Raw genomic sequence first — 26,085 nt, forward strand, 5'->3', positions numbered from 1 at the left:
AAGTCTTTTTAAAAAAGGTACTTTAAGGAAAAGCCTGCTTTCATTACAATGACATATTTGGTAGCAACTGATGGTGTGACTCCCATTCTAGAAAAATGTAAGTGGTTCATTGTAACCTGTCAAGAATCAAGATAGCAACTTCAGCAGACTATTTCTTATTCTTAAGAAATTTAAGGATTTGAAAATTTGTCCTCTTTATAGGCCAACAATTTAGTCTCATGGATGCTATCAGAAACACAAGACTCTTAGATTAGAGAGAAAGAATAATTTATTAATCACAGCAATAGTGATAGATACAACATTTTTGTATAGGTTTTTTGAGCCTCTATTCCCCCAGTACTATGTAAATAGGACTAGGTAATATCTGTTTACATTGTAGACGGTTTTATAGGAGAGAAACGCTGAACTTAATGAAATCACAATCTTTTATAATGGACATTAGGTTACTTACCTTTGGCAAGAGAGACATTATTTCTATTTACCAAAGTTTTTCACTACCAATACTCCTGAAAAGATGATCTAGAACAATAGATATTCAGTGCCTCTGCTCATAAGAAGTGTAAAAATATGGGAGACCCTTAGAGAATTCTCTCTCAATACTTATACCCCTTGATAATAACTTTTACATACTCTGATTAGTTTTCAAATAACTCTTACATGTTTAGATGAAGGCATGGCATGTCAAAGCTTGAAATTTTGAGCTCAGTCAAAACATTTTCAAAGTCATCAGTTTGGAATAATCAGAATTATAGAGTTTCTATATTGGGCTAGACAATGATGTGTGTAAATGGCATGGCTAATTATAAAATGAAGTATCTTCATTAATATTTGGCAGCAACTGGATTCTGATATATTATATGTAGCATTATAATTCTTTTCTGTCCCATTGTCATTCTTTTCAATCTAGGGAAATTACTTCGATACTGTCTAAAAGTCAATCCCGGAATCATGTGAGTAGTAGAATAACAACTTGACAAGTCAGCGAGCAACTAAGGGAAATACACATAAGAAGTTGAAATAGATGATGTTTTAGAATGGGGCTCCCAATCTGGGGCAATAAGACTTGAGGAGCCATGCAGTCATTATTACAAATCAGAATGAAGATCCAAGAATTGCTTCTAGAATTGCAAAATTTCTCAGGGGGAAAATGGTACAAGTTTAGTCTAACTAAAGTAGATATTTGTTTAAGATTTTATTATTTATCTATTTATCTATCTATCTATTTATTTATTTATTTAGAAAGTGTGAGTGGGGGGAGGGGCAGAGGGAGAGGGAGAAAAAGAATCCCAAGAAGCCCAGAACCCAATGCTGGGCTTGATCTCATGACTCTGAGATCGAGACCTGAGCTGAAATCAAGAGTTGAAGGCTCAACCAGCTGAGCCACCCAGGCACCCTAAAGTGGAGACCTCCCAAGGTCTCTCAGAGAATCCAGAAGTCTTAAAATAGTTTTTACTAGTGACAAATTAACCTGTTTCAGGGCAGGCCCTCAATAGCTGAGTGGGTTCCTTATCTTCCAACACTCCTCAGGTGATGTCAGATCACCATAGCCTGCCTTCAAAAATCTTCTTAGGTGGGTTTAGCCAGAATCCTCCTTTAGCCCTACTGTTTCCTTTCAGAAATTTTCCATCCATTGACCTCTACCCTACTCTTTAACTCTATATCTCACTTGCCCATGCTGTATTTGGAGTTGAGCCCAATCTCTCTCCCCCACTGCAGTATTCCATCTTATGTCCCTATGTGGACTTCGAATAAAATTTTCATTACCAGGCTTTAACAGGTTTCCTTCAATATTATTTTTTCTTTAACATCACTCAAAAGGGTGACATATAGACCAGCAACATAGCCATTATCTGAGAGTGTATTAGAAATACAGAATCTCAAGCTCAACACCAAGCTATGAATTAAACCTGTATTTTTAGAAGATTTCTCAGGTGGGACGCCTGGGTGGCTCAGTTGGTTGGGCAGCTGCCTTCGGCTCAGGTCATGATCCCGGCATCCTGGGATCGAGTCCCACATCGGGCTCCTTGCTCTGCAGGGAGCCTGCTTCTCCCTCTGACTCTGCCTTCCACTCTGTCTGCCTGTGCTCGCTCTCTCTCTGACAAATAAATAAATAAAATCTTTAAAAAAAAAAAAAAAGAAGATTTCTCAGGTGATTCATGTGCACATTAGAAATGGAGTTGCATTGCTATGTGATTGGGTTCCACTGCATGTCTCTAAACCAGGGCCATTTTGGCTAGATAAGAATGCATGGAAACATTTATTTTTATTTTTATTTTTTATTTTCTAAAAAGATTTTATTTATTTATTTGAGAGACAAAGAGAGAAAGAATGAGCAGTGGTAAGGGGAAGAGGGAATGAGGGAAAGAGAGAAGCAGACTCCCTACTGAGCAGGAAGCTTGATGTGGGGCTTGATCCTGGGACCCAGAGATTATGACCTGAGTTGAAGGCAGATACTTAACCAACTGAGCCACCCAGGTGCCTTTTTGGAAATCTTTCTTAAAATAGAGAGGGAGAGAAACTATAAGAGACTCTTAATTTCAGGAAACAAACTGAGGATTGCTGGAGGGGAGTATGGTGGGAGGGAAGGGGTGGCTAGGTGATGGACATTGGGGAGGATATGTGCTATGATGAGTGTGAATTGTGCAAGACTGATGAATCACAGACCCCTACCCTTGAAACAAATAATATATTATATGTTAATTTAAAAAAATAAATGAAAAACAAATGAAAAAATAAAAAAGAAATTCTCATCCCCTTCCACCAGAAATTCTAATTTAGTGGATCTTAAGTTCTGGAACAAGCTCTCCCAGCCTATTTAATTGTGATACACCATTGTCCTAGGCCTAGGACAGTGTCTACCATCTATGACTTGATTTAGTCCCAGATCAGTGATTCTCAGCCTTCACTGCACAATAGACTCACTTGAGAAACTCTTAAAAAAAACTCAAAGCAAGTCCTACTCTGAGAGTCTTCATTTACCTGTACTATTGTAAGACTGAGGAATCCATATGTTTTTAAAGATTCTCAGGTGATTTTTTTTTAATTTTTAAATTTTTTAAATAAACATATAATATATTTTTAGCCCCAGGGGTACAGGTCTGTGAATTGCCAGGTTTACACACTTCACAGCACTTACCACAGCACACCCCCCCCATGTCCATAACCCCACCACCTTCTCCCTTCCCCCCTCCCCCCAGCAACCCTCAGTTTGTTCTACGACATTAAGAGTCTCTTATGGTTTGCCTCCCTTCTGATCCCATCTTGTTTCATTTATTCCTTTCCTACCCCTTAAGTCCCCCATGTTGCCTCTCCACTTCCTCATATCAGGGAGATCATATGATAATTGTCTTTCTCTGATTGACTTATTTCGCTCAGCATAATACCCTCTAGTTCTATCCACGTCATCACAAATGGCAAGATTTCATTTCTTTTGATGGCTGCATAGTATTCCATTGTGTATATATACCACATCTTCTTTATCCACTCATCTGTTGATGGACATCTAGGTTCTTTCCATAGTTTGGCTATTGTGGACATTGCTGCTATAAACATTCGGGTGCACGTGCCCCTTCTGATCACTACCTTTGTATCTTTAGGGCAAATGCCCAGTAGTGCAATTGCTGGGTCATAGGGTAGCTCTATTTTCAACTTTTTGAGAAACCACCATGCTGTTTTCCAGAGTGGTTGCACCAGCTTGCATTCCCACCAACAGTGTAGGAGGGTTTCTCCACATCCTCGCCAGCATCTGTCATTTCCTGACTTGTTAATTTTAGGCATTCTGACTGGTTGTGGTTTTGATTTGTATTTCCCTGATGCTGGCTTCTCAAGTGATTTTAATGTGTCAGCCAGAATTAAGAAATATTAGTTTTTATAATTTAGACAAGTTGTGCAGGTGGGAACAAATAAAAGGAAACTTGGATTTTTTTCTTAAACAGAAGAGTTTTATATGAGATAGACATTTTAGAAAGATTATTTTCATGGTGGTATAAAAATGGATTAAAATGACAGGGCTAAAGAGTGTGAAAACCACCCGTAATGGTGCAGTTGGGAGCTGTTCTACTGAAATACTGACAGTAAAAAATGGAAAGAGAAATTTTGAAAGAAGAAATATTTAGAATGAAGAATTATCAGTTCTCTGAGGTGAACTGTTTGAGTAAGGAGTGTGTTCAATAATGTTAAGAGTCAGTAGAGAGGTCAAGGTTGGATTGAATTATTAGGAAGTCCTGGAGATTTCTGAGAGTATTATTTCAGTAAAGGGGTAGGAATACAATTTAAATTTGCAAGAGATTGTAGAGAAAATTAATATTGAAAAACTATGGAATTAATGATGAACAAAATATGGTTCATTTAAAATCCTTAACCCAAGGGGCGCCTGGGTGGCTCAGTGGGTTAAAGCCTCTGCTTTCGGCTTGGTTCATGATCCCGGGGTCCTGGGATTGAGCCCAGCATCGGACTCTCTGCTCGGTGGGGAGCCTGCTTCCTCCTCTCTCTCTGCCTACTTGTGATCTCTGTCTGTCAAATAAATAAATAAAATATTTTTTAAAAATAAAATCCTTAATCAAGAAGACAAGAAAGCAATAACATGCTTACTAGAAAGGAAAAGGAGTCTAGTGAAGGTAATTGTCTTAAAGAAGAATGAGATCTACGTATAAGGTAAGTCAGAGACTCAAAGTAGAAAGCAAAACAAAATAAACCTCTATTTTTTTTTTTTTGTACAAACTATGGGAGAAAATTCAACATATTTTACTTGACTGATGGGAATATTTGTCCAAAGTTCTATAGGTTTAAAAATTAAAACCTTGAGAACACTTTCAAGTTTTGTCAAAACAAGAATTCTCATCACCTTAATCCATGAAATAGAAATACCTGAACCTGTATGGCCATTTATTAAAAGTTATATCTATGGACAACTGCCAGAACAAATAATGTCCTTTGATTTTGAGAATGGATTTTTGTTTGGAATCCTTGGAATGGTGGAGTTAGGGTAGATAGAAGATCAGTACACTTAGTTTTATCTATTAAAGATCATTCAGCCTTTTCTGCCTAGAATAGCCTCTTTGGGGGAAATAGCCAATCAATTCAAAATTCAAACTTTCTAAAAGGCTGTTTCTTTTCTATCTCAAAAGACTCTCCTCTCCTTACTCTATCTCAAGAGACTAAGGGTTTGTGTGTAGTGTATAATGGTGGTGGTTAGCATACATTTACTCATGACAGGTTCTCCATTAGCCTGAGTTTTGTCCCTTTTTCTCATACTGGCCTTCACTAAAATGAGGTGGTCTGATCTGATCTACTTCTGTAAAGGCATGCTTATACCTTCTTGTTTTAAGACTAGTGATTAAGCTTCCTCTGCTCACAGAACCATGGATATGACATGGTTCCTCTCATTTGTCCCTACTTATAATGCACCTGCTAATATCTCCTACCTTGACTAATTGACCACAGCGTCACTAAGAACCAGCTCTTAGTTTTGTTTATTTTTTCTATTGTTTTTCTGGTCTCCATTTTATTTATTTCTGTCTGATCTTTGTTATTTCCTTCTTTCTCCCAACTTTGGGCTTAGTTTGTTCTTCTTCTTCTTCTAGTTCCTTGAGGTATAAAGTTAGGTTGCTTATTTGAGATCTTTCCTTTTCAGAATGTAGTCTTTTATTGCTATAAACTTCCACTTAGCACTGCTTTTGCTGCATCCTATGGGTTTTGGTTTGTTGTGTTTCTACTTGGATTTGTTTCAAGATACTTTTTTTTTTTTAAGATTTTTATTTATTTATTTGTCAGAGAGAGAGCGAACACAGGCAGACAGAGTGGAAGGCAGAGTCAGAGGGAGAAGCAGGCTCCCTGCAGAGCAAGGAGCCCGATGTGGGACTCGATCCCAGGACGCTGGGATCATGACCTGAGCCGAAGGCAGCTGCTTAACCAACTGAGCCACCCAGGCATCCCTGTTTCAAGATACTTTTTTATTTCCCTTTTGATTTCTCCTTTGATCCATGGATCATTCTAGAGTATGTTGCTTAATATTCATATAATTGTAAATTTTTCAATTTTCCTTCTGTTATTTCTACTTTCATACAATTGTGGTCAGAAAAAATATTTGGTATGATTTACAAAGCTTTGCTTTGTGGCCCTACATATAATCTATATAGGAAATGTTCTACATGTACTTGAGAAGGATGTGTGGTTTGCTACTGTTGATGGGATGTCCTGAATATGTTTCTTTAATCCATCTGTGTATAGTGTTATTACTGTCTGCTGTGTCCTTACTCATTTCATGTCTGGATGATTTGGAATTGAGTTTAGGATTCACAAGCAAACCTAGGTTGGTGGACCTGCCTTGAGAGTACAGATGGGTATATCTCCCATTGGACCCCTCTCTGGGAAGTACTGCTCCTGAACCATGGCATGAGGGACTGGAGCCAGGTCAGGATTTTCAGAGTCCACAGCTCTGGCTGAGGTTGATGGGGACTGTTACCTAAAGCATGAGACAGTGTGACTTCTCCCAGATTCCTTAGCACATGGTGCTAGTGGTAGGATCAAGACCAAATAAGGCTGTAGCTGAGTCCACAGAAGGTAGAGAAGTTTCTGAATCTGTAGTCAGGATCACAGTGAGTGCCACCAGTGTGTGGACTTGCTTTCACAAATTGGCCCTTTTTGGTCTTGGGCTCCACTGGAGTTTTGCAATCTCCTACCTGGATCCTAAAGCTCCTACAAAGGCACTTTTTGGCAAATGGCGGTCAAATTGTTGTTGCTATGGAGGGATATGAGCAGTGGACCTTTTATCCTGTCATCTGGTCCTGTCCAGTCTCTTTTTTTTTTTTTGATGTAGTAATCTTTATTAATCCAGATTTAAGGGTACTGATTTATATAAGCATGCCAATTTTTTAAAAAATTAAATTTATTTATTTTCAGCATAACAGTATTCATTATTTTTTCACCACACCCAGTGCTCCATGCAATCCGTGCCCTCTATAATACCCACCACCTGGTACCCCAACGTCCCAGCCCCCCCGCCACTTCAACCCTCAGATTGTTTTTCAGAGTCCATAAGCATGTCAATTTTTAAAAACATTTTATATATTTATTTGACATGCAGAGAGAGTACAAACAGGGAGCATCAAGCAGAGTGAGAGGGAGAAACAGGCTTCCCACTGAGTGGGGAGCCTGATGCAGGACTTGATCCTAGGACCCTAGGAGTATGACTTGACCCAAAGGCAGACACTTAACCAACTAAGCCACCCGGGGTGCCCTGGGCATGTAGATTTTTTATGAAAATAAAATTTAAATCTATGAGCCAGAAAATGATGATGATGATGATGATAAAAATAACTTAAAATGAAAATGGTAAAATTTAGTTCATTATAATAGTTATTATTTTTTTGTGGTGTTTGAAATTTTCATAATAAATTAGGAAAAGAAAAAATTTGATTTGATTAAAATTTGTCAAGGAAACAGTTTATAAACTTCAGAAGATGTCTTCAAAGGAACAATTAACCTTACTCATATCTACTCCGTATTTTGAGTTTACTCTTTCTTAGAAAAACTGCAGTGCTACAAGCCATCATCAAAAGACTTTCTGGACCTAAAATATGCATTGTCTTAGACTGAGAATGAAAAAGGAATGCAATCTACTGATTTATGTATCTCATTAGAATAATGTTAAAGCAGTAAATTCACTCTGTATAGTACTTCCTTGACATTATGAAGTGTGCAATATTGATTCAGAACTTCCACTGATCCAAATGCATGAATTAATTAGAATAATTTGAAGTTTGAGTTATTTCCTTCTGTCAGACAATAAGATAATTGGATAGGTAGTGGTGCCCTTCTCTTAAATGTTGAATTCAATCACATGTCATCCTCCCTTGCTCTTCAGATCAAAAGATACATTTTTTTGTATGCGATGTTTATCATTTTAGGGCATGTCTTTGTATTTTAACTACACTTGTATTCATTCCTAAACAATATACTGATGTTTCAAAACTATATAAATGAATAGTATATTATGAATATACTATAATTTATGTATCTATTCTAGTATTGATGGACAGTCAAATTTTATTCAATTTTTTGCTCTTATGAGTAAGGTTTATGTATGACTCCTTGGGCGTATTTGCAAAAAATTCTTCAGAGTGGAACTACTATGTTTATAGAGAATTTGGGTTTCTTCTGTAAATTGCCTGTTCAATTTTTTTGCCCATTATTCTACTGGGATGCTTTTCTTTTTCTCATCGGTTTTTCTTTATGTATTTGGTATACTAATCCTTTACCACTTATAAGAGTTGCAGACAAATTTTCCTCTATGTCTGGTGTTTTGACTTCTCAAAATTGGAAACTATTTTTTTTTGTTAAAGATTTTATTTATTTATTTGTTAGAGTGAGCACAGGCAGACAGGGTGGCAGGCAGAGGCAGATGGAGAAGCAGGCTCCTGCTGAGCAAGGAGCCCGATGTGGGACTCCATCCCAGGACGCAGGGATCATGACCGGAGCCAAAGGCAGTGGCCGAACCAACGGAGCCACCCAAGCATCCCTCAAAATTGGAAACTATTAATACTAAAATGTTTTAACAATCAATGATTCATTTCTTTATTATTTATTTTATTTTAAAAATAGAGAAATCTTGCTGAAGAAGTTTTAAAAATTTTCTTGAATTCTGTATTTTCTTCTAAAAAGTTTAAAGTTTGATTTTAATGTGAGTTTTCAATTATCTTGAATTTATTTTTCTACTACTTTAGCATTGTTTTTTTTTTGGGGGCTGCTCCAAACTTTCCACACTGTAAATGTTTTTTCCCAATACATAATCTGGTCCTCAGTTCTTTTTTTTTTTTAATTTTTAAAATTTATTTATTTATTATTATTTTTTTTAGTTTTTTTTTTTTATAAACATGTATTTTTATCCCCAGGGGTACAGGTCTGTGAATCGCCAGGTTTATACGCTTCACAGTACTCACCAAAGCACATACCTTCCCCAATGTCCATAATCCCACCCCCCCTTCTCCCAAATCCCCTCTCTCCAGCAACCCTCAGTTTGTTTTGTAAGATTAAGAGTCACTTATGGTTTGTCTCCCTCCCAATCCCATCTTGTTTCATTGATTCTTCTCCTACCCACTTAAGCCCCCATGTTGCATCACCACTTCCTCATATCAGGGAGATCATATGATAGTTGTCTTTCTCTGCTTGACTTATTTCACTAAGCATGATACGCTCTAGTTCCATCCACGTTGTCGCAAATGGCAAGATTTCATTTCTTTTGATGGCTGCATAGTATTCCATTGTGTATATATACCACATCTTCTTGATCCATTCATCTGTTGATGGACATCTAGGTTCTTTCCATAGTTTGGCTATTGTGGACATTGCTGCTATAAACATTCGGGTGCACGTGACCCTTTGGATCACTACGTTTGTATCTTTAGTGTAAATACCCAATAGTGCAATTGCTGGGTCATAGGGCAGTTCTATTTTCAACATTTTGAGGAACCTCCATGCTGTTTTCCAGAGTGGCTGCACCAGCTTGCATTCCCACCAACAGTGTAGGAGGGTTCCCCTTTCTCCGCATCCTCGCCAGCATCTGTCATTTCCTGACTTGTTGATTTTAGCCATTCTGACTGGTGTGAGGTGATATCGCATTGTGGTTTTGATTTGTATTTCCCTGATGCTGAGTGATATGGAGCACTTTTTCATGTGTCTGTTGGCCATCTGGATGTCTTCTTTGCAGAAATGTCTGCTCATGTCCTCTGCCCATTTCTTGATTGGATTATTTGTTCTTTGGGTATTGAGTTTGCTAAGTTCTTTATAGATTTTGGACCCTAGTCCTTTATCTGATATGTCGTTTGAAAATATCTTCTCCTATTCTGTCAGTTGTTTTTTGATTTTGTTAACTGTTTCCTTTGCTGTGCAAAAGCTTTTGATCTTGATAAAATCCCAGTAGTTCATTTTTGCCCTTGCTTCCCTTAACGTTGGCGATGTTCCTAGGAAGATGTTGCTGCAGCTGAGGTCGAAGAGGTTGCTGCCTGTGTTCTCCTCAAGGATTTTGATGGATTCCTTTCTCACATTGAGGTCCTTCATCCATTTTGAGTCTATTTTCGTGTGTGGTGTAAGGAAATGGTCCAATTTCATTTTTTCTGCCTGTGGCTGTCCAATTTTCCCAGCACCATTTATTGAAGAGGTTGTCTTTTTTCCATTGGACATTCTTTCCTGCTTTGTCAAAGATTAGTTGACCATAGAGTTGAGGGTCTATTTCTGGGCTCTCTATTCTGTTCCATTGATCTATTTGTCTGTTTTTGTGCCAGTACCATGCTGTCTTGATGATGACAGCTTTGTAATAGAGCTTGAAGTCCGGAATTGTGATGCCACCACCTTTGGCTTTCTTTTCAATATCCCTTTGACTATTCGAGGTCTTTTCTGGTTCCATATAAATTTTAGAATTATTTGTTCCATTTCTTTGAAAAAGATGGATGGTACTTTGATAGGAATTGCATTAAATGTGTAGATTGCTTTAGGTAGCATAGACATTTTCACAATATTTATTCTTCCAATCCAGGAGCATGGAACATTTTTCCATTTCTTTGTGTCTTCCTCAATTTCTTTCATGAGTACTTTATAGTTTTCTGAGTATAGATTCTGTGCCTCTTTGGTTAGGTTTATTCCTAGGTATCTTATGGTTTTGGGTGCAATTGTAAATGGGATGGACTCCTTAATTTCTCTTTCTTTGGTCTTGTTGTTGGTGTAGAGAAATGCAACTGATTTCTGTGCATTGATTTTATATCCTGACACTTTACTGAATTCCTGTATAAGTTCTAGCTGTTTTGGAGTGGAGTCTTTTGGGTTTTCCATATATAGTATCATATCATCTGCGAAGAGTGATAATTTGACTTCTTCTTTGCCGATTTGGATGCCTTTAATTTCCTTTTGTTGTCTGATTGCTGAGGCTAGGACTTCTAGTACTATGTTGAATAGCAGTGGTGATAATGGACATCCCTGCCGTGTTCCAGACCTTAGCGGAAAAGCTTTCAGTTTTTCTCCATTGAGAATGATATTTGCGGTGGTTTTTTCATAGATGAGTTTGATGATATTGAGTATGTGCCCTCTATCCCTACACTTTGAAGAGTTTTAATCAGGAAGGGATGCTGTACTTTGTCAACTGCTTTTTCAGCATCTATTGAGAGTATCATATGGTTCTTGTTCTTTCTTTTATTGATGTGTTGTATCACATTGACTGATTTGCGGTTGTTGAACCAACCTTGCAGCCCTGGAATAAGTCCCACTTGGTCATGGTGAATAATCCTTTTAATGTACTGTTGAATCCTATTGGATAGTATTTTGGTGAGAATTTTCGCATCGGTGTTCATCAAGGATATTGGTCTATAGCTCTCTTTTTTGATGGGATCCTTGTCTGGTTTTGGGATCAAGGTGATGCTGGCCTCATAAAATGAGTTTGGAAGTTTTCCTTCCATTTCTATTTTTTGGAACAGTTTCAGGAAAATAGGAATTAGTTCTTTAAATGTTTGGTAGAACTCCCACAGGAAGCCGTCTGGCCCTGGGATTTTGTTTGTTTGGAGATTTTTAATGACTGTTTCAATCTCCTTACTGGTTATGGGTCTGTTCAGGCTTTCTATTTCTTCCTGGTTCAGTTGTGGTAGTTTATATGTTTCTAGGAATGCATCCATTTCTTCCAGATTGTCAAATTTGTTGGCGTAGAGTTGCTCATAGTATGTTCTTATAATAGTTTGTATTTCTTTGGTGTTAGTTGTAATCTCTCCTCTTTCATTCATGATTTTATTTATTTGGGCCCTTTCTCTTTTCTTTTTGATAAGTCGGGCCAGGGGTTTATCAATTTTATTAATTCTTTCAAAGAACCAGCTCCTAGTTTCGTTGATTTGCTCTATTGTCTTTTTGGTTTCTATTACTTTGATTTCTGCTCTGATCTTTATGATTTCTCTTCTCCTGCTGGGCTTAGGGTTTCTTTCTTGTTCTTTCTCCAGCTCCTTTAGGTGTAGGGTTAGGTTGTGTACCTGAGACCTTTCTTGTTTCTTGAGGAAGGCTTGTACCGCTATATATTTTCCTCTCAGGACTGCCTTTGTTGTGTCCCACAGATTTTGAACCGTTGTATTTTCATTATCATTTGTTTCCACGATTTTTTTCAATTCTTCTTTAATTTCGCGGTTGACCCATTCATTCTTTAGAAGGATGCTGTTTAGTCTCCATGTATTTGGGTTCTTTCCAAACTTCCTCTTGTGGTTGAGTTCTAGCTTCAGACCATTGTGGTCTGAAAATATGTAGGGAATGATCCTAATCTTTTGATACAGGTTGAGTCCTGATTTTGGACCGAAGATGTGATCCACTCTGGAGAATGTTCTATGTGCACTAGAGAAGAATGCGTATTCTGTTGCTATGGGATGAAATGTTCTGAATATATCTGTGATGTCCATCTGGTCCAGTGTGTCGTTTAAGGCCTTTATTTCCTTGCTGATCTTTTGCTTGGATGATCTGTCCATTTCAGTGAGGGGAGTGTTAAAGTCCCCTACTATTATTGTATTATTGTTGATGTGTTTCTTTGATTTTGTTATTAATTGGTTTATATATTTGGCTGCTCCCACGTTGGGGGCATAGATATTTAAAATTGTTAGATCTTCTTGTTGGACAGACCCTTTGAGTATGATATAGTGTCCTTCCTCATCTCTTATTATAGTCTTTGGCTTAAAATCTAATTGATCTGATATAAGGATTGCCACTCCCGCTTTCTTCTGATGTCCATTAGCATGGTAAATTCTTTTCCACCCCCTCACTTTAAATCTGGAGGTGTCTTCGGGCTTAAAATGAGTTTCTTGTAGGAAACATATAGATGGGTTTTGTTTTTTTATCCATTCTGATACCCTGTATCTTTTGATTGGGGCATTTAGCCCATTAACATTCAGGGTAACTATTAAGAGATATGAATTTAATGCCATTGTATTGCCTGTAATGTGACTGTTACTGTATATTGTCTCTGTTCCTTACTGATCTACCACTTGTAGGCTCTCTCTTTGCTTAGAGGACCCCTTTCAATATTTCCTGTAGAGCTGGTTTGGTGTTTGCAAATTCTTTCAGTTTTTGTTTGTCCTGGAAGCTTTTAATCTCTCCTTCTATTTTCAATGATAGCCTAGCCTGATATAATATTCTTGGCTGCATGTTTTTCTTGTTTAGTGCTCTGAAAATATCATGCCAGCTCTTTCTGGCCTGCCAGGTCTCTGTGGATAAGTCAGCTGCCAATCTAATATATTTACCATTGTATGTTATAGACTTCTTTTCCCGGGCTGCTTTCAGGATTTTCTCTTTGTAAATTTTACTATAAGGTGACAGGGTGTGTGCCTATTCTTATTGATTTTGAGGGGCGTTCTCTGAACCTCCTGAATTTTGATGCTCGTTCCCTTTGCCATATTGGGGAAATTCTCCCCACTAATTCTCTCCAGTATATCTTCTGCTCCCCTCTCTCTTTCTTCTTCTGGAATCCCAATTATTCTAATGTTGTTTTGTCTTATGGTGTCACTTATCTCTCGAATTCTCCCCTTGTGGTCCAGTAGCTTTTTTGATTTCAACTTGGTTATATTTTAGTTCTTTTATTTCTCCAGAAAGGGCTTTTATATCTCTTGAGAGGGTTTCTCTAATATCTTCCATGCCTTTTTCGAGCCTGGCTAGAACCTTGAGAATTGTCATTCTGAACTCTAGATCTGACATATTACCAATGTCTGTATTGATTAGGTCCCTAGCCTTCGGTACTGCCTCTTGTTCTTTTTTTTGTGGTGAATTTTTCTGCCTTGTCATTTTGTCCAAATAAGAGTATATGAAAGAGCAAGTAAAATAGTAAAAGTGTGGTAACAACCCCAGGAAAATATGGTTTAACCAAATCAGAAGAGATCCCAAATCGTGACAGGGGAGAAAGGGGATAAAAAGAGGTTCAAAAAGAAAGAAAGAAAAAAAAAGAAAAACAGAAAAAAAAGAAATAATTTAAAAAAGGAAAACGAATAAAGAAAAATATAAAAAGGAAAAAATATATCTTAGATAAACTAGTTAAAAAACGTTAAAAAAGAAAAGGGTAAAAGTTTAAAAAAATATTAGCAGAAGAAGAGAAAAAAATGAAAAAGAAAAAAATTAAATTAATTGCAAGACTAAAAAAATCACAGGGAAAAAAAAAAAAAGAAAAGAAAAAAATATCACAGGGAGAAAGCCATGAGTTCCGTGCTTGGCTTTCTCCTCCTCTGGAATTCTGCTGCTCTCCTTGGTATTGAAACCGCACTCCTTGGTAGGTGAATTTGGTCTCGGCTGGATTTCCTGTTATCTTCTGTGGGAGGGGCCTGGTGTAGTGATTCTCAAGTGTCTTTGCCCCAGGTGGAATTGCACCGCCCTTACCAGGGGCCGGGGTGAGTAATCCGCTCGGCTTTGCTTTCAGGAGCTTTTGTTCCCTGAGCGCTTTCCGTAGAGTTCCGGAGGACGGGAATACAAATGGCGGCCTCTTGGTCTCCGGCCCAGAGGAGCCGAGAGCCCAGGGCCCCACTCCTCAGTGCGCCCTCAGAGAACAGCGCCCAGTTACTCCCGTCTGCCTGACCTCCGGCCGTGCTCCGAGCTCACCAAGCCTGCGACCGGTTCAAGGTAACACCGAGCTGTGGGTTTACTGTCGGCTCTGTCTCTGTAGCCGGCTTTCCCATTCCAATACGTGCAAGCTCTGCGACACTCAGATACCCCCAATCCTTCTGTGACCCTGCGGGACCTGAGGCCACGCTGACCCTGCGTTGGATTCGCCCCGTTTTAGCCTCTGGAGCGATGTCCCTCAGCGGAACAGACTTTTAAAAGTCCCGATTTTGTGCTCCGTTGCTCTGCCGCTTGCCGGGAGCCGGCCCCTCCCCCCGGGGTCTATCTTCCTGTCGCTTTGGATTCACTTCTCCGCTGGTCCTACCTTTCAGAAAGTGGTTGTTTTTCTGTTTCCAGAATTCCTGTTCTTCTTCTCTTCGATCTGCCGATGGATTTTCAGGTGTTTGCAATCTTTAGATAAACTATCTAGCTGATCTCTGGCTAGCTGAAGTAGTCTCAGCCTGCTACTTCTCCGCCATCTTGACTCCTCCTCCTGTTCCTCAGTTCTTTATTCTGTCCTATTTATCTACTTCTGAGGTCATGTGACACCATCTTAAGCTATATAATATGTCTTGATATTAGGTAAGGTAAGCTCTCCCCATATTTTAAATTTTTTTTTCAAAAATGGTCTTGGCTAGTTGTGGCTCTTTTGTTGTTCATATCAATTCTTTTTTAGAGTCAGATTATCAAATTCATATAATGTTTTGATTTTTGGTGTGAATTGCTTCAGTTTTACAGAATAAGGAGAAGTCTCTGTCCTTATATTACTTAGCTTTCTTTAATGTTTTTTCATAAAGTTTATAAATGTCTTACATATCTTTTACTACATTTATTCCTAGGTACCTTATGTTTTTGTTGCAACATTATAATATCTCTTAGAATTCTAGGTTTCGGTTATTTATTGATTGTGCATATGGATGTATTTGATACCTTATATTTGATTTCTTTTTTAAGAAGATTTATTTATTTATTTACGAAAGAGATTGAGAGTGCACATGCAAGCTGGGGGATAGGTAGAGGGATAGAGAGAGGGGGAAGCAGACTTTCTGTTGAGTGTGGAGCCCACCAGGGGGCTTGATCTAATGACCCTGAGATCATGACCAGAATGGAAATCAAGAGTTGGATGCTTAACTGAGTGAGCCATCCAGGTGTTCTATCAGTAGTTTCTTATAGGAATTTTATGTAGCCAGTAATACTTTCTAACAATAATAATGTCAATTTACTCCTCTTTTCCTTAATACTTTCATCTTTTTTATTTCTTCTTGTCTTTCTTCAGAAGTAAGGATAAACTTTAGTAGTATATCAAATAATGTAGTAATAGTATTCTTGTATCTAATTTTAGTGGCAATGCTTCTAACAATTCACCATTAACCATGAAGCCCCTGAATGCATGTTTGTAAACAATGGTTGGGAAAGTCTTTAATCTTAGCACCTAACCTTGCTTCTGGCACACAGTAGATACTTATCTATTTATTAATAACTAGATACTTAGTATTAATTATTGATTTAAATTGAATTATTCTTCCTAGTATATGGATATATATTATGTAAGAGTATTTTTATCAGGCATAAAAATCCTAGGAAATTATATGCCTAAGTGTAAAGTTATTACAGCTTGCAATCTGGTAACATCTTAAATTATCCAGAGTAGGTGTCAGCTTGAATATTTAAGAATCTTTCTAATCTCTGTGATAAACAAGAGGGAACTACTCTGTGACTAGGGAGAATTGATTTATGACAAAACTGCTGTTTTTAAACATCTGTTATTACCAGCTCACTAGGCATAAACATCCAAATGTTAAAGATGTCATCCAGAAGCTAGGTTTTGTGCTTGCTTTCTTTATAAATCAATAGTAAAGCACTAGGAGAGGGAAAGCAACTTCTACTGTTCTGCTACTGAATTAGTTCGTATTGCTTTGTAACAAATTATCAGAAATTTAACAGCTTAAAACAACACTAATTTATTATCTCAAGTTTCTGTGGGTCAGGACATTGGGCATAGATTAACTGAGTTCTCTTTTCAGATCTCACAGGGCTGCAATCAATATGCCAGCTGTGCTACAGTTTTCTTCTAGGATTTGGGTCTTCTCCTAAGCTCCTTTAGGTTATTGGCAGAAATGTGGTTCCTTGCAGCTTTAGGACTGAGGTACTTGTGTTCATGTTAGTTGTTGGATGGGGACCACTCCAAGTAACTAAAAGCCAATTCTGTAAGCAGCTCACAATATGGCTATTTGCTTTTTTTCTCCTCCTAAGTCAACCAGAGAAAATGTATGGGTTCATGTGATTAGGTCAGAACTACCCAAGGTAATCTCCCCTCTGATTTGTACAAAGTCAACTGATTTGAGACCTTAATTACATACATCTACAAAAGTCTTTTTGCAATGTAATACAATGTAATCCTGGGGTAATATTTCCTTATATTCATTTGTTCTGCCACACTCAAGGGGAGAGGATTATACAAAGGTGAGTTCAATGGGGATCATTTTAGGATTCTAACTACCACAGCTATTATATACTCATATGTAGAATGTCACTTTCTTTCATTCTTTCAGAGAAACATTTTCTTTCTTATTTCATGGCATCATTGCATGCAGGTCTCAACAAATCTTTCTCTTTTCCAAACATTTGCACATGTCTTAAACTGCCATATGCCTTGAATTGATAGTTTGATTTTAGCCTTATTTCTTAGGTAAGGCAGGGGACATTTCATATGACATTTAGTAGTTGGAGGATAAGTGATAGATTTTAATTCAAGAGCTTCTGCATTTCACGGTTTTAAGCTGCTATTTAAGCTTCATTCAAAGCCACATGGATACAAACACACACACACATGCACACATACTCATACATGAGCAGCCATATTTACAGTATTTCTGGTGATTTACCCAGAATTTTAATATTGTATTGGTATTAGTCAGTAATGGGCACTGGTGTAATTTTATTCTCTTCCATTTTGAATATAGAATGTCTAAAAAATTACGAGGGGCATTGGAGAATCTTAAAATGACAGAAAAAAATTTTCATGGAATTTTGTTTACTTTGGGGAGATGTGCACTTTATTAGCAGTGCCTACATTTTAGTAGCATTTTATAGTTTACAAGATGTTATACCACATTTTATGTTATTATACCTAATAGCACTGTTATAGGGAGGTAAGTAAAGCCTACATTGATGATTTCCCAAATTACACAGGCAGGATTGGGTAGAACAGGAAATTCAACTGAGGACTTTTGATTTCAGGTATAAACCTTTTTCATACATCTGCCTCATTACCACTTGAGTAGAAAGAGTTTATAATATACCTCTTATATTTGTATTAAATAATGGAGACAGAGTTTTCTAGAATTAAAAGGGTATTCTTTTGTATGGTCTTATTTTGTGCAACTTTTAACTGGTTTTGAGGGATGAACCTTTCCTTTTCCAATAATTTATATGAAATTCTTTTTGAATTGGTTTTATTTTATATTATGCTCTATCATATATAATTTGGCATATATTTCTGGTCTTCTTCCTGCTCTCCTTGTATTTTTATGAGGCTGTATATCTTCTTCTTTGAAAGAGAGAACAAATAGAAAACATGGCTGTTAGATTTATTCAAGGATTTCACAGCCCTTTATACTTACATTGTTCTGTATCATTCACATTTCATTATCTGGTGGCAAATTTTCTAACAAAAGAAAGATAGTAATATCCAGAATGGAACTATTCATGAGGTTTGAAGATTTATGAGGAAATTCTACTATGAAAGTCGCTTTTCTTAAGTAGATGGAGCTTACAAGTATGTTGAAAGATGGTATAAACCCATAGGTATTGGTAACTTTTAAAATTAAATTATTTTGCATGTAATACAGATACATGATAAGTGTAAATAAGTTAAAAGAATGTGTGGTGAGAAGTGAGTTTTCTTCCTGATTCCATATTAATCTCTGTTAGTAATGTGGTGACTTGCAGGGAGTCTCTGATTAATACTTTTTCAAAATGAGAAAAAGGATTTGCTAATGTTTAAAAGTATAGCAGAATTAAAGAATGAGCAGAACTTAAGAATTTAAGAGTGAAAATTTAAAATGGCAGTAAAATGCATTTGCATGTGTAAGGGAGAAAACTCCCAGATGTGCAATTTCCAAAAGGATACTGTTCTTAAACTGAAACAGAATTGAATGATCGAGAGAACACGTCACTATTTGTGCATGCTTGCTGGATTCACTTATTAGCTGCTTCTGTCATTTTCTTGCTAAGCTTGTTAATAGGAACCATTCCTTCAGTTATCTTCTCTTGGACTAATTTCTCAGTTATGGTATGGAAGGAAATAATGTCATTATAGAATCAAGAGATATTGTGGGTTGAATTGTGTACCTCAAAAAGATATGTTGCACTTCTAACCTATGGTACCTATAGATATGGCATTATTTGGAAATAAGGTCTTTGCAGATATAATCAGGTGAAGATGTGGTTACATTGGATTAGGGTAGGCTGTAAATTCAATAACACATGTCTTTATTAGAAAGCCATGTGAAGATGCAGACACACACATGGAGAATACCACATGATAGTGGAAGCAGAGATTAGAGTAATGCAGTGACAAGCAAAGGAATGGGAATGTTTGTTGGTATTACTGAAATCTAGGACAGAAGCATGGAATAGGTTCTCCTTCAGAACTTCCAGAAGTAACTAAGCTTGCTGACATGTTAATTTTGGACTTCTAGCCTCCAGACATTAAGAGAATAAGTTTTTGTTGTTTTAATCTGCCCAACTTGTGGTACTTCTTAATGGCAACTCTGTGAAACTAACAAAGGAAGGAAGGTAGAAAGAACCTTTCCTTTACTGAGAAACTACTTTCATGCTAATACAATGGCAATACACATATTATCTCATTACTAGTCTTCTTATAAAAGCATTGCAAGGTAGATATTCTCTTCATTTTACAGATGGGAAGACTCAGGGTTAGAAGTCTTAAAGAATTTTCCAAAGTCACACAGCAAATGGTCTCTGTCTGATAAAGAATCCATTATACTACCCTCTTATTGATGATCACTTATTTACAAAGGGACTTATAAATGGTTTTATCCATCTGGGGCTGCCTCACATGGTCTCATTACAGGAGCATTAGAAGCAAAAATTACATCTCCTATTGGTGCCTGAAATTTTATTAATTTTAATAATTTATATTTCTTTTTAAAATATAAAAATTCCAGAAAGATTGACAAATTATGTCAATGAAAATATAAATATGTCAGAGGTTTTTTTTTTTCTTTCTTGATATCACAGAAGATCTATCAATTTAAGAATACTGTTTGCTTAACTTTGGAATATGACAGCAGAGTAGGAGGACCATAGGCTCACCATTAATACAACTACATAACTATCAAATTATCCTAAATACCCAGAAAGTGACCTGAAGACTGATAGGATAAGCTCCACAATTAAAGGCAGAGAAGAGGACACATTGAAGAAGGTAGCAGGTGCAGAGAATCAATGGGAGAGAAACAGATCTTAAACACTACAGTAGAGAAGAGCAGTGGTCACACAGAAGGGCAATAGACAGACTAGCACACAGGGGAGTGCACAGAGCAAATGAAGTCCCCATAGCACTTGGTTTGGAAAGTGACAAGGCCTGAATTTTGTGAATTCTTGCAGCCAGCTGCTTAAAGCCTGGAGCATTAAAGGTCAGTGGACTTGGCTGGGATAGAGCCCAGATGGCATTGTGCTGCTCTTAGAAAAAATTTTTGTGGGAAAGCAACCTGTGAAATACAGCTTGGAAACAATGATCTTAAGAGGACCTGGGATACGCAGTGGGAGGTTATCAGACAATGTGCCAGATAGTATTCACAGAGAGACCTTTCTGGGAACAAAGGAACTGGCAAAGCCATTTTGCTCCCCTGCCCCTCAGCATAAGCACAGGGTCACCTGCAGGAACCAGCATGTGCCAACCCTGGTTAACAAACTTGCTTACACCAAGCCCACCCCCAGAGCTCCAGTGTATACTGACTTTCCCAGTCACACTTGCCTCAGTCCCAGCATGGTGGGTCCCTTCCCCCAGAAGATTGGCCCAAACCCCTGCTCACACCATCTCTCCCCATGTGAGTTTTGTGGAGCCTAGGTTCCTGTGATGTTGATAACATGTCTCATTTCACAAGCAGACCAAAGCACACATGGTTAAAATGCACCACATTCAAGCCAGGGACCAAACATTGCCCACAAGTGCAAAGAGACCCTCTGAAGATGACTTTCCTGAAGAATAAAGCAGCTGGAACACAACAGCACAGCACACACAGGATACATTGGAGATACTCCAGAAGGGCCAGGACATAGGGAATAGGGGGAATAGGGGATGCTACACACCAGGGCACTTCTTCTCTTTCTTTAGGCCATTACCTGCAAGAACAGAAGATGTAGCTGACTTTTCTAACACACAGAAATAGGCACAAAGGCTTAGACAAAATAAGAAGAGAGAAATTTATCTCAAATGAAAGAACAGGATGAGGCCATGGCCAGAGATCTGAGCAAAACCAGCTATAAGTAACATGCCTGATAGAGAATTTAAAGTGATGATCATAAGGATACTTGCCAAAAGAGTGACAAGAGTTAAGTATCCTTAACACAGAGATAAGGAATAACATAACAGATATAAAGGGCCCTATAAATGAAATGAGAAATACCTGATGGAATGAACAGCAGGCTGGAAGCAGCAGGGGAATAAGTTAGTGTCCTAGAAGACAGACAAATATAATCAAGCTGAACAAAAGAGAGAAAAAAGAATAATGCAAAATTAGAATAGAGTTAGGGAACTCAATGACTCCATCAAACACAGTAACATTCATATTATAGGAGTCCCAGAAAGAGAGAGAGAAAGGGAGACAGAACACTTATTTGAAGAAATAATAGCTGAAAACTTCCCTAACCTGAGGAAGGAAACAGATACCCAGACCCAAGAGGCACAGAGAAGCTCCTAAAATCAACAAAAGCAGATCCACAGCAAGACGTATTATAATTAAAATGGCAAGATATAGGAAAAAATCTTAAAAACAGCAAGGCATAGTAAAAGCAGCAAGAGATAACAACTTACAAGGCAAACCCATAAGCCTAGCAGGGAATTTCTCAGCAGAAACTTTCCAGGCCAGAAGGGAATAGCATGATATATTCAAAGTGCTGAATGGGAAAAATCTGCAGCCAAGAATACTCTATCCAGCAAAACTATCTTTGAGAATAGGAGAGAGAAAGAGTTTTGCAGACAAACAAAAACTAAAGCAGTTCATGACCACTAAACCATCCCCATAATAAATATTAAAAAGGATGCTTTGAGTGGAAAGGAGAGACCATAAAATGACAGTATAAGTGTAGGAAACACACAAGCAATAAAAATGAATATTTCTGTAAAAAAATCACTCAAGAAACTCACAAAATAAAAACATATAAAATATAACAACATACACCTAAAACATGGGTTGTAGGGGAGTAAAGAATGAGTTCAAACTTAAATGATCATCAACTTAATATAGACTACTATATGCTGAAGAAGCTATATGTAAACCCAATGGTGACCACAAATCAAAAATCACTAATATGCAAAAAATAAAAAGAAAGAAACCCAAATATATCACTAAAGAAAATCAGCAATATCACAAAAAAGATAAGCATCAGAGAAAATCTTCAAAACAACCACAAAAAAGTAATAAATAGGAATAAATACATGTCTATCAATAATTACTTTGAATGTGAATGCATCAAACAGGACTTAGGGTGACAGAATGAATATAAAAACAAGACTCATTCTGTATTCTGCCTACAAAGGACTCATTTCAGACAAAAAGATACCTGCAAATTGGAAGTAAGGGGATGGAGGAAACAGCTATCATGCAAATGGATGTCAAAAGAAAACCAAAGTAGCAATGTTTATACTGACAAACTAGATTTTAAAACAGATTGTAATAAGAGACAAGGGAAGACACTATATAATAATAAGGGGGCAAACCAACAAGAAGATAAAACCATTGTAAGATATGCACCCAACATAAGAGCACCCAAATACATAAAACAGTTAATAAAAAACATAAAAGAACTAATTGATAATAATACAATTATAGTAGGGGATTTTAATAGCTCACACACACCAATGGGCAGATGATCAAAACAAACATAAACAAAGAAACAACAGCTTTGAATGACACACTGGAACAGATATATTTAAGACATATATTCAGAATATTCCATCCTAAAACAGCAGAAAACACATTATTTTCAAGTGCATACAGAAAATTATCCAGAATTAGATCACATATTAGGTCATAAAATAGACCTCAATAAATTCGAAAAGATTGATGTCATACTGTGCAACTTTTCTGACCACAAAGGTATGAAAGAAGTTGACCACAAGAAAGAAATCTGGAAAGAACACAAATACATTGAGGTTTAAATAACATGCTACTAGACAAAGAAGGTGTCAAAAAGGAAATAAAAGAATAAATAAAAAAGTACAGTAAACAAATGAAAATGAAAACACAATGGCCAAAACCTTTGGGATGCAACAAAAGCAGTGTATGAGGGAAGTTTATAGCAATATAGGCCTTCCTCAAGAAGAGAGGAAAATCTCTAATAAACAATCTAACCTTCCACCTGTAGGACCTAGAAAAATAACAACAAACAAAACCTAAAACAGCAGGAGGAAGATAATAATAAAGATTAGAGTGGAAATAAATGATATAGAAACTAAAAGAAAAAGAACAGATCAATGAAAGTAGGAAATGATCCTTTGAAAAAAATCAATATGATTGATAAACCTTTATCCAGACTTATCAATAAAAAAGAAAAAGGACCCAACTACCCAAAATCAGAAATGAAAGAGGAGAAATGACAACCAACACCACAAAATACAAATAATTATAAGAGAATATTATGAAAAATTATATGCCAACAAATTGGACAACCTAGAAGAAATGGATAAATTCCTAGAAGCATATAAACTATTGAAATTGAAACAGAAAGAAATAGAAAATTTGAACAGACTGATAACCAGCAAAGAAATTGAAACAGTAATCAAAAAACTCTCAGCAAACAAAAATTTAGGACCAGATGGCTTCACAGGCAAATTCTACCAAACTTTCAAAGAAGAGTTAATATCTATTCTCCAACTATTAAAAAAAATAGAAAAGGAAGAAAAATTTCCGAATGCCTTTAGTGAGACCAGTATCACCCTGATACCAAAACCAGATAAAGATACAAGCAGCAGGCTGGTTCTCTGATGAACATAGATGCAGAAATTCTCAACAAAATACTAGCAAACTGAATCGAATAACACATTTTGAAAAATCATTCTCCACAATCAAGTGGGATTTACTCCTCAGTTGCAAGGGTAGTTCAATATTCACAAATCAATTGATGTGATACATCAATAAGAGAAAGGAGAAAAACTATAAGATCATTTCAATAGATGCAGAAAAAGCATTTGAGAAAGTACAACATTCATTCATGATAAAAGCCCTCAAGAAAGTAGGTATAGAAGGAATATACCTCAACATAATAAAAACCATATATGAAAACCCCACAGAAAACAAATATCCTTCTCAATTGGGAAAAACTGAGAGCCCTTCCTAAAGGTCAAGAACAAGATAAATGGCCACTCTCATCACTTTTTATTCAATATAGTATTGGAAGTCCTACCTATAGCAATCAGACAACAAAAAGAAATAAAAGACATCACAAACTGGTAAGGAAGAAGTAAAATTTTCACTATTTGCAGGTGACATAATACTCTATATAGAAAACCCTAAAGACACCACTAAAACACTGCTATAACTGATAAATGAATTCAATAAGGTCACAGGATACGAAAGCCATATACAGAAGTCTGTTGTATTTCTTTACACCAGTAATGAAGAAACAGAAAAAGAAATTAAGAAAATAATCTTATTTATAATTATACCAAAAATAATTAGATACCTAGGAATCAACCCAACCAAAGAGGTAAAGGACCTGTATTCTGAAAAACATAAAACACTGATGAAAGAAATTGAAGACAATGCAAAGAAATTGGACAGATATTCCATGCTCATGGATTGGAAGAACAAATATTGTTAAAATCCCCATGCTACCCAAATCAATCCACAGATTTACTGCAATCTCTATCAAAATACCAGCAGCACTTTTCACAGAACAAGAGCAAACAGTCTTAAAATTTGTATGGAACCACAAATGGCCTTCAATAGTCAAAGCAATTTTGAAAAAGAAAAACAAAGCTGGAGGCATCACTCTTCTGGACTTCAACTTACGTTACAAAGTCGTAATAGTCAAAACAGTACAGTGCTGGCACAAAAAATAGACACATAGATCAATCGAACAGAATAGAAAAACCAGAAATGAATCCACAACTATATGGTCAATTAGTATTTAAAAAAGCAGGAAAGAATATTCAATGGAAAAAAGACAGTCTCTTCAACAAATTGTGTTGAGAATACTGGACAGCAAAATGCAGAAGAATGAAACCAGACCACTTTCTTACACCATACACAAAAAGAAACTCAGAATGGATTAAGGAGGGCGCCTGGGTGGCTCAGTTGGTTGAGCAGCTGCCTTTGGCTCAGGTCATGATTCTGGACTTCTAGGATCGAGTCCCGCATCAGGCTCCCAGCTCCTTGGGGAGTCTGCTTCTCCCTCTGACCTTCTCCTCTCTCATGTTCTCTCTCACTCATTCTCTCTCAAATAAATAAATAAAATCTTTAAAAAAAAAAAAGAATGGATTAAGGACCCAATGTGGGACATTAAACCATAAAAATCCTAGAAGAGAACCCAAGCAGTACCTTCTATGACATCAGCCATAGTAACTTTTTTCCTAGATATGTCTCCTGAGGCAAGGGAAACTAAAGCAAATATCAACTATTGGAATTATGTCAAAATAAAAAGTTTTTGTGCAGTGAAGGAAAAACAAACAAAACTTAAGGCAACCTTCAGAATGGGAGAAAATATTTGTCAATGACATATCTAATAAAGGGTTGACATCTCAAATATATAAAGAATTTATCAACCTCAACATCCCAAAAACAATCTAAATAAAAATGGGCAGAAGACACAGACATTTCTCCAAAGAAGACATCCAGATGGCCAACAGACAAATGAAAAGATGTTCAACAATACTCATCATCAGAGAAATGCAAATTGAAACTAGAAGATATCACTGTACACCTGTCAGAATGGCTAAAACAAACAAACAAAAAACAAGAATGAAGGTTGTTGGCAAGGATGTGGAGAAAAAGAAATTCTTGCACACCGTTGGTGGGGTGCAAACTGATGAAGCCACTGTGGAAAAACGGTATGGAGTTTCCTCAAAAAGTTAAAAATAGAACTACCCTATGATCAGCAATCACACTGCTGGGTGTTTACCCCAAAACACAAAAACAGTAGTTGAAAGAGATACATGCACCCTTATGTTTATAGCAGCATTATTTATAATAGCCAAGATGTGGAAATAGCCCAGGCATCCAATGATTGATGAATGGATAA

This window comes from Mustela lutreola, chromosome 3, assembly GCF_030435805.1.
Source record: "Mustela lutreola isolate mMusLut2 chromosome 3, mMusLut2.pri, whole genome shotgun sequence".
Classification (NCBI taxonomy): domain Eukaryota; kingdom Metazoa; phylum Chordata; class Mammalia; order Carnivora; family Mustelidae; genus Mustela; species Mustela lutreola.